This window comes from Gekko japonicus, unplaced genomic scaffold (assembly GCF_001447785.1).
Source record: "Gekko japonicus isolate JY-2015 unplaced genomic scaffold, Gekko_japonicus_V1.1 scaffold772, whole genome shotgun sequence".
Lineage (NCBI taxonomy): Eukaryota > Metazoa > Chordata > Lepidosauria > Squamata > Gekkonidae > Gekko > Gekko japonicus.
In genome coordinates this window covers 540,119-551,001 of record NW_015177031.1, presented here as the reverse complement: position 1 = coordinate 551,001, position 10,883 = coordinate 540,119, and positions in this window count along the sequence as shown.

Sequence of the window (10,883 nt, the reverse complement as noted above, 5' to 3'; positions counted from 1 at the left end):
TTTAGCGACGGGACATGGGCGGGCGCCGGATGCCACGACCTACCACCGGAAACGCGATCAGGCACCCGCCCTTGCCCCGCGGTTTCCGGAAACTAGTACCTCGGAGGTACTAGTTTTTTACCCCGCATCTTCAGCGGGAAGCCTCGGGTTCGCCACGGGAGCTCTACACTTCCCAGATGTGGTGCTGTGATTGCACCCGGAAAATCCGCCTATCTTCCGTCTCTGTAGCGTGGCTACTGCTCCATGTGACCACAGCCTGTGTCAGGCTAAGTAACACAACTGTTAGAGAATAAGCTTGATATTTGCTTTATGGACTATTTATTGCTACACACAATGGACTGTGCACATACACATAAGTCACCTGTTGTGATGCCACACATAGAAGGTGCCTGCACATGCCTTACATATAAATAAGGTTTCAGCTACACAGTTACCCAGCCTGGTGAAGAAGCACACACCTCCATTATTGTTGCCTGCTTTGTTCCTGCATTGGTATTTCCTGCCATATGGACATTTGGTTATCAATAGAATGGCCAGCTTCATCAGCACTACAATGGAGCATCCTGATGCTGAGGTTTTCACACCTGTCCAGATGCCATACTCCGAGTAAGGTTTTAGGTTATAATATTGGCCACCCCTTCAGGTAACCTTCCCTTCCCATAATGTTATGAGACAGACTGATTTTATGTTTTTATATCTGATACACAAGCAACACACATGGACTGTGCACATTCATTTGTATACCATGAGCCAAAGGAAGCTGTTTGGAATTACCTATGGTGAGAGAGACAGAATTCACATAGGGAAAGTTGCCTGCCTTCTATGTTAATGAAGCATGCACACATTCAGCTAGCAAGGCATTGTGGGAGCAAGAAGCAAATGGTTTGCCATTGTGTTCAGAAACAACTACTCTGAGAAGGAGATTCCCCCATTACTGGAGATACGAGATGTCACGAAGGCATGGACTGCATCTGCATTTGTATAAACAGCATCCTGTTTACAGCATCCTGTGTGCATAGGAAGGGCCAGCTTCATCTGTACTTCAAAGGAGTAACCGGAAGATAAGACTTCACATCTAGCCAAATGCCATTCCATGAGATAGTATTTCAAATATTGGCCCTCCCATAGGAGATCCAGCTCCCTTTCACATGCACCAATCAGGAGAGTTTATGGGATGGATCTGTAGAAAGGTGGGACTATGAGCTGGCAAGGTGCCACCCACCTGGAGAATCAACTATAAAAGCAAAGACTCAAACCCAAGGTCTTTGCTAGCCACTTTCCCTCTCTATGCCCTCTATATTCTTTACCTCACCTAACGCCCAGCTTCCTGTCCAACAACCCTTTTGTCTACTTTTAAGATCTCTTGGACTGCAGCCAATGAGATCCATATTCTGCTGGCTGGATCTAGCAGGTGTGATTTAGATTAAACCCCTAGGTATCATTTATACCCCATCCCCATTGCAACAGACAAGATTTCCAGACAGGTGAGTATAAAATCGAACTAGCTACCTCCCCCATCCAAGTAACTAAGAAACTATATTCTTTCTGTAATTCTATAGGAAACTTGTATGCTTGTGAAGTGAGACTGATGTTTTTGTATGCGTGATATTGAAATCCTTCAGTAAAAGATTATTTGTTTGGGAAAAATACCTGTGTGGTCTCCATTATTGGACTCTTAAGTTCAAACAAGATCTCTGTAAAAGTTGGCCAGAACTCACGTTACAATGATAGCTAGCCATCTGCAGTAAAATAGAGCATTTGGCATAACAATAGGCAACCAATAGGATTGTTTTTGGGACAGACTAACAGGTAGGTGGGTCAAGAGGTTGGCACAGTTACTGCCCATCTCTTGAACCCACTATAAAAGGAGAGAACCAGTCACCTGGCCCCTCCTACTTGATCAACTAGCATCTCCCCTGCAACAACCCCTGTCTGCTTTAACCCTTAAGTCCCACTTGCTATCCCCAACCCTTGCCTCTACTTTGATCTCTTGATCTGCAGTCAGGAGACCCCCACACAGTCCGGCTAGTTCTGGTAGTGTGGATCCCTTTGTTTTCCATTTCTTCCCCTCCATTCTTCATTGGAACAACCAAGCTGCAAGACAGATAAGTATTGCCCACCATCACCCTTACCTGCTAATGCAAAAGTGCTTATTTCTTACTGTAACTCTTAGACACTTGATTGAATGTGTGAGTGTATCAGTATTGTTTGTATGAGATATATTTTCAAGTAAAAGACATCTATTTTAACTACAACAGCCTCAAATCCTTTACTGGTAACCCTCGGTGGGAACAGGACCTTGGTATAAACTGGCAAGAACCCATTTATAAATTGCCAATTGCTGTAAATAAAGCAATTCGGCTAACACAATCACACATGAGCTGTGAATTTTCCTCAGTTCCTATTTGTGCACTTCCCAGTTAAGACCAGGACCACATTGCACATAGAAAAAATACTTCTGCCTTCACACCTAGCCCTCCCATAGGAGATCCTGCACCATTTTCCTGGCCTGAAACAAACCATACTGTCAGGATTCCACATATATCCTAGGAAATATCTGGCTTTCTGCAAACAGCACCCACTGGAATTCTTTCAGGTTGGGAAAATGGCATGGGAAAGGAAAGGCAGAAGCCCCTTTTCCACATACAACATACAACGTAGCCTTTATCTGAACTGGGGAGAACCCACAATTCACATCTGTTATATCATTCCTGTAACACCAAACCCTTGTGGTTAAAGTAACATGAAGTGATAGGGAATTTCTTCTGTTGTGTTCAGAACAATGGACCCCCCCCCCCCCCGGGGCTGATCTCACTGCATAGGCTAATTGAACAAAGTTTGAGTCCAGTGGCACCTTTAAGATCAACAAAGCTTAATACTAATCAGAGGCTAATTGTAGGTCCCCAAGCATTTCCCCTCTGCTCTAATCTAGCTGATTACAATATGCATTGTGCCTTCACATCCTTTATAAGCATTCTTTACAACATCCCTCCCACCTTCTGACTAGATTACAAGGACACAGAGAGATCCATTTCTAGTTGTGTCTGACAAAGGGAGCCTTTGACTCTCCAGCCTTTGTACCCTGAAACTCTTGTTGGTCCCCAAGGTTCTGCTGGACTCCAGTCTCAGTGTTCTACTGCAGACCCACGTGGCCACCCTCTGAAACCATCTTCTGTTGTGTTGTAGCTATAAAGGGGTCTCTAAATACTTAGAGACATGTGGCACTGAATTGATTGATTGACTGTTTCTCCATTACGGCCTTATTTCGGCTGTTTTGATGGACAAATCCTCGGTTTGGGCATTTTACAAGGTTGAACTGTTCTTTTTTCATAGTATGGTTTTGTTGTTTATAGATACTGGTCATTTATAATATTTGTTGCTCTTTGTTTATTCTGATATTAAAATTAAAAGATGAATCCCATACATGTTTTCCATATATTTGTCCCACCCTTCCTCCAAGGGATTCAAGGCAGTGTACCCTAAGAGGCAGACTAGGCTGTAGACTTATGGCTGGATCAAAGTCACCCAGTGAGTGAGCACGTGAGGGGGGGATTTGAACCCAGATGTCCCTCATCTGACATTACCATGCTGACTTGGGTATAAGTAATCACCTGTTGCTGAGAGTATGAACATTCAGACTAGGGTTCCCAGCTCCAGTTTGGGAAATACCTGGAGATTTTGGGGGTGGAGCCTGAAAAGGGTGGGGTTTGAGGAGAGGAGGGACTTCACTGGGGTCGTAGAATGCCATACACTCCACCCTCCAAAGCAGCCATTTTCTCCAGGTGAACTGATCTCTGTCGCCTGGAGATCAGCTGTAATAGTGGGAGATCTCCAGCTGCCGCCTGGAGGTTGGATACCCTAACATAAACTAGCCCCGCATGTAGTTGATAAGAAAAGGTATATACGCTTTTTAGAGTATGGCTGTAACCTCTACAGTAGACTGTAGAGGAACAGGCACATTATCAGGGCCCCTCCAATATGTTTCTTATCGCTATCGGCAATAGTATTTGCAGAACTGGTGGCAGTGGTCATAGTATTAGGAGAAGCACTTTCAGTTAGCACACAGTGTATGGAGAAATAGTCCCCCAGGTTCAAGCGCAAATTGTTCATGCAGGAATTCTTTTAAAAGCAGAGAATGTCTTTTCTGTGTCTTCCAGTAGATGTCCCGCTGATCATTACTATAAAAACACGGCTCGTACCTTTGGCAACAAGAATAATTCATTGTCGGTGTAAAGGTTGGCTAATGTTGACTGATATACTAATCAGAATCTGTTGTGATGGTAGAAACCCAGCCTTGGCCCTGCCCTGCATTTCAGTTAGGAATATAAAGAATTGTGTACAAATCTAGCTAGAGTAACTTTGATCAAATCCACTTCTGAAATCACAGTTTTAAGGCAATGAGGACGGTCGGTTGTTCAGACTTCTCTTGCCCCTGTTCACACCGTTAACTGGAATGTCTACCATATTTTTCACTGGTGTGTTCAGTGGTTAGACTATTGGACCAGGAACACCCAGATTCAAATCCCCACTTGCTATGAAACTTGCTGGGTTACTCAGGGCTAGCCTAACGTACTTTGCAGGGCTGTTATGAGGATACAATGGAGGAAGGGGAAACCATGGATAGCATCCTGAGCTCCTCAGAGGATAAAAAAGGATTAAAAAAAGCTCTTGGCAGATAATAAAATTAATGATGAATATGTTATTTAATGTTGCTTTCCCCCTTGAAGGGTGGGTGCTATATGTAGTCATGAAAGCATGAATGGTGTACAGTTTTAACTGCATGAAAATAAAATGATAAATTTATTTATCACTGGAAGTAGTTGGATGAAACACCATGTAGAACCTTCGGAAATGGCTTTAAGACTGTGTCCTTACTTAGCATCTACCTGGACTGGAAATCATCTCTCTGTTCACAGCACTGACCTGAGTCACGTACTCGCTCCTCTCCCCTCTCATTGCTATATTCTGCTGTTTCCCATGACCAGGGATGCCAGCCTCCAGGTGGGACCTGGGGATCCCCTGGAATTACAGCTCATCTCCAGACTACAGAGATCCATTCCCATGGAAGAAATGGATCATTTGGAAGGTGGACTCTGTGAAATTGTACCCCACTGAGGTCCCTGTCCTCTCCCACCCCACCTCACCACCAATGCTCCCTCTAAGCTGTGGAGTCTTGTGAGCAAAAGTTCTGCTTTGTGAGCTACTGGCATTTAAGTTGTGAGTGAGCCATTTGGCTACTGCATAACTTAGTTTGCTCTGGAGCCCTCCTTCCTGAGCTAAGACAAAAATGTGTGAGTCGGAGGCTGAAAAACTGTGAGCTGGCTCACACTAACTCAGCTTAGAGGGAACACTGCACACCAGATACCACTGGGTGAGTGCTTTCCCCTATCTCTATGGGAAGAGAAGATCCGTTTCTGCTGCTTTCTTCCATACTAATTTTATACTCACAGGTAGATTTTTTTATTTAGGGGAGCATTCAAAAGTGTGGTCCTTCAGCTTGCCTTTGAGGACAATTCTTTCTGCTTACATGAGGTGTAGAAAAGGCTGTTCTCACCCTTTTGTAGAGAGAGCTGAGGAAAAGAAACTACTTTGAACTTGAGCCCCTTTAAAACTTAATTTTTGTCCCCTTCCGGTCCACACCTGCCACCTGTTCTGCAGATTAGCGTGTAAACATCCCTGTACACCATCCCATACCTGCAGCCCGTGGGGTGCTTCGCAGTTGTATTCGAATCCAGGTAGGTGTAAATCATAAACAATTCAATTGATTTCATTATAATAGCAGCTATGGAGAGTGCTTGAATTCTGGCTCCTTGTTAGTGTGTACTTAACTTGGTTAATTGTGCAACAAAATGAACAAAAATAAAATGGAAGAAGGAAAATGACGAAAACTGCTGTAGTTCCCCATTTAGGGTTGCCAGCCTCCAGGTGGTGCCTGGAGGTCTCCCGCTATTATAATTGATCTCCAGATGACCAAGATCAGTTTCCCTGGAGAAAATGGTTGCTTTGGACTGGATTCTATGGCCTTATACCCTGCTGAGGTCTCTCCCCTCCCCAAACCCCTCCTTCCCCAGGCTCCACCCCCAAATCTCCAGGTATTTCCCAACCTATCCCTGTTGGGGAGAAAGGCAGGGTATGAATGAAGTAGATAAATACCGAACTGCAGGGCTTTTTTTGTAGAAAAAGCCCAGTAGGAACTCATTAGCATAATACGCCACACCCAACAGCAGAGACTCATTAGCATATTAGGCCACACCATGACAGCACAGCTCATTAGCATATTAGGCCACACCCCACATGTTACCAGAAGTGTGGTCATCCAACCACACCCACCTTTTGCTTCTTATTCTGTTTACTTTGTTGTCAAAACCCTGGGCTTTTTTTGTAGCCGGAACTTCTTTGCATGTTAGGCCACACACCCCTAATGTAGCCAATCCTAATGAGTGTCTGCTGTTAGGTGTGGCCTATTATGCTAATGAGTTCCTTCTGGGTGTGGCCAACTCAGGAGCCAGCCGGAACTCCGTTCCTGTGCGTTCCTGCCCAAAAATAGCCCTGCCGAACTGCAAAGAACTACATAGTGAACTTTTAACATTCACAGTTCCATCTTTTGGAGGGGCAGATGAGAGCCTGTTGTAGCGAAAAACAACTGTGGGTCTTGTGACATCTTAAAGACTTTGTGGCCCGAGAAGCCTGTTTCAGATGCATGTAAAGTGGTACTCTGAGGGGAAAATGAGGGGCTGAGGGTCAGAAAGCGTGCAACCAGCTCCTGTGTGTGGTTCCCATTACTAATGTGCACACCCTCAGCATTTACACCAGCTCTGACAGCAACACAAAGTGAGCATGGAAGCAGCCAAGAAGATAATCTCTGTGCTTCGTGCAGACATAGCCATCAGTTTTAATTATTTTACCTGCTGTTATCTCATCTGTGTCTGTTAGGGTTGCCAGGTACTCCTTGGCCACCATCAGGGGTTGGGGAGGTAGGGCTGCAAGCTCCAGGTTGGGAAACTCCCAGATGTTGGAGCCTGGGGAGGAGAGGGACCTCAGTGGGGTACAATGCCATGGAGTCCACCCTCCAAAGCATCCATTTTCTCCAGGGGAACTGATGTCTTTAGCCTGGAGACAAGCAGTAATTATGGGGGATCCCCTAGTGTCTGTATGAATTCTTGTTGTCATGTTACGTTCATGGTTTTAACATTTTTGTAAGCCATCTAAAGAAGGGTGGGTCGGAATCTAGAAGTAAATTAGAGCCAGTGTGGTGTAGTGGTTAAGAGCGGTGGATTCTAATCTGGAGAACCGGGTTTGATTCCCCACTCCTCCACAAGAAGCCTACTGGGTGATCTTTGGCCAGTCACAGTTCTCTCAGAGCTCTCTCAGCCCCACCCTCCTTTGCTAGGTGCCTGATGTGGGGAGGGGAAGCAAAGGCAATTGTAAGCCACTTTGAGACTCCTTAAAGTACAGAAAAGTGGGGTATTAAAAAAAGGACATTACTATATAGGCTAGGAGGCACTCATAACCTCTCAGCCTTCTTCCTGCAAAATCTTTTCGTGTTCAAGAAGTTAAGCAATCCTGTATTTTTTTCCCATTGTAGAAATCCAAGCCAGTTACAGGAAGAAAACACACCTTCTCATGGGAAATTAAATATCACAATCTATTTAGAGAGACTGGCTATGTGATTTCTTTCCCTTACAAACTGGGTGGAGCAACTTTCCTTGTGTCCCAACTTAGCTGAATGGATATGAGTTAATAAACAGCTCTTGGAACCAGTGTGTTCTCCTGTTTGTCAGATGGCAATGAATAAGCTTCAAGGAAGTTTTGTCAGGTTTCCTGAAGCCCCCCTCCCCCTTTTTGTGGCTTTGTTTATCATTTATTTATAAAATGTATACCCGGCCTTCCTGTCCTCCTCAATCTGCGATGGTCTCGCCTCCGGCCTGGTTCCGCTTGTAAAAAGCGTGCCGGCAGGCGATCTCCGACGGTTGTGGAGAATAGTGAGCCTTAAGCTTCTCCGTGATGTCAGCGTAGGTGACAGTCTTTATATCAGTTGGGGCCACCAACGACCTGGCTATGTCGAAGGTCCCCTTCCCGCAGGAACTCAGGAGGCATGCTCGTTTCTTCGCCTCATCGGTGATGTCGTGGGTCTCCAGATGGAACTCGAACCTGGATAGGTAGGAGTCCCAGTCTTCTGAGGAGGGTTCGAAGCACTCGAACTTCTGGCTTCCAGCCATCGTGGGAGACTTGGGCACCGGAGCTGGTGGCGCCTCCGCCGGATCGGCTGCTGTGCTCTGCTCGCTTTCTTCCGAGTCCGAAGTGTGGATGTCCGCAGGGCTGCCTACCTGCTCTAACATCCCACCTTCGTCGCCAATTGTTAGATCGCGCTAACAAAGGACTCTTAGAGTGATTCAGCAAGTGATTCAGCTTTATTGGAAGTAACGAGCAAGCACTAACTCAGTAAGAAACCAGAACAGAAAACAGTGGGAGCTTATGCTCCTTTTAAACATAACCGGGCTAATGTAGCCACGCCTATTTACAAATAACAACCAATGAGATTGCTAGGATAAAGACCAATGGGAGTCTTTCCCTCCTAGGGAATGGTATCGTTCTGATTGGTCGCTGTTACGAAGCGACCAATAGGAAGCTCGCTCAGAGGAGCCCTGGTCTGGCTCGAAGCTTAACATGGGAGTCCTATGAGGTGATTCATGTAATCATTTCAATACATTACAGGGAGAATGTCAGATGAAATGAAAAAGACTTTGGCTGCTGGTAGAAGATGGCAACTGAAGGGGACAGACGCGTCTCCCCGGAGAGAGAGCACCAGAGTTTTGACGCCATCACCAAGAAGGACCTCTACTGGGTCACCACCCACCTAGTCTCAGAAGGTGGGGGCCCCACACGCCTGAACTCCAAGCGACATTGCCAGCGGCTCCCCCCGCATCAATGGGCCCTTTAAATCTTGCAGGAGGTTAGGGAGAGGGGTGGCTGCCAGTGATTGTTCTCGGGGGTGGGACTTGGAGCAGGATGTCCCCATCATGATGTCATCGCATTGGGGATGACCTGCCCCCTCCGAGAACGCCCCCCAAAGTCCCCCGCCAGGGACAAGATCAGACCCAATCAAACCCTAATATTAGGGTTGCCAGGTCCCCTCGTCGATTTGGGAGTGTTCTGGGGTGGGCGGGGTTGTTGCACAACGTCACCTGGAAGTGATGTCATTGCATTGGCGATGCCAGGGGCGACATTCTGGTTTTTGGGTGGAACTGTATGGTAAATTCACCCTCAAACCAGAGTTTTGCCCCAAAACCAGAGTGTCCCCGATGTGGTGATATCACTTCCAGGTGACATCATCGTGTCAGGTGTGGCAATGTCCCTGTTTATAGGTGGGGTTTCCCCTGGCGGCCAGCTGGTCCATGGTGGGGAGAAGCTGCCAAAAGCCGGGCCACAGCTGCAACCTGCTTAGCTAGACAAAGGCAGGGAGGATAAGTTCATTTTTGGTAATTTGCCATGATGGCTAAATGGAACTTCCATTTTTAGAAGCAGTGTACCTCTGAATAGCAGTTGCTAGTGCAACAATGAGGGAATGTTTGGCCTCTGTGATCTGCTTGTAAACCTTCCAGGACTTCTGCACTGGAAGGTTTACACTGGATCCATCACCATTTTACTGCCTCATTTGTCCTGCATGTCTGAACCAGGCCTAGTTGTTGCAGAGGTCAGGACACAGGTCTCTGTTCCCTTTTTTTTGGAGGGGGTGGGATCTCTGGATCCTAAACTTTGCAAACCCCCCAAAAACGTTTGCAATCCTGTTATTAAATATGTGTCGATATGGTTTAATAATGCATCACATTTATGTTGCTGAGGCTGGAAGAATGTGGTGTTATGGTGGCCTATTAATTATTGAGAGTTTTAAAAAAAATTGCAAACTCACTGTGTCTTAATTGTTCTAAGACCTTTTTGCTCTGTTTTGATGCTGTATTTATCAGCCTTTTTCAAAGCTCCCAGGGGATTTCTTCTGACCATAATGTTCTCTCTTTTTCTCTTCCAAAACATCTAATTCCGCAGAATTCCACAAGCGGACAAAGCACAAGAGAGCAGAGACAAAACTCTCATCTTTCTGCCCAATATTGTCATCCTTCTTGTTAAGTATGAGACTTCAGGCAGCTCTTAACGAGTGATTCAGCTTTGTTAGAACATGACAAGAATGAACACAAACAGGAGAGCAAGAGCCTCTCTTTTAAACTTTCCGGGCTTGTATAACCACGCCCCCTAGTTGGTTAATAACCATCATAATGCTTCCATAAAGACCAATGAATTCATCTCCCTCCAGAACCTTTCTTATACTCTGATTGGCCTACTGCGCAGAGTTGCCAATCAGACTGTGCAGTTCACGATACCAGCCTTAGATAGGAGTAAGATTCAAGCTCAGGCGTTATACAAGTATTCACAATACATAACACTTCTGTAGAAGACAGTGCTGCTCTCTGTTCTTATCTAACCTTCCCGCCACTAAGCATTTGCTAAATTTATTCACTGTTTATTTAAAAGAAGGTTTGTCACCTGCTTTACAAATCTGTTTAATTCATCAGTCACATCCACCTTTCACCAAACTGTACAAAAAGAGTCATGCAGAGGAAGAAATATTTTGCCATAGGCGGGGACGTTCTCTCAACCACCTGAATGTAAAAATTGCTCTCCTGTAATGTTGCATTTCTTTCTGACTGAGCTCTATTTTTTCACAACATCATTTTAACAGCACAAGGTCGACGAGCTGCCTTTCTGCTGTGATCTTCAGGAGGAGGAGGTCTGTTAGTAGATTTAAAAATTAATTGTGCTCTTTGTTTTATCTCCTTATGCTACACAAGAATAATATAGTTCCCTTCTATCTCTGAGAAATTGCAGCA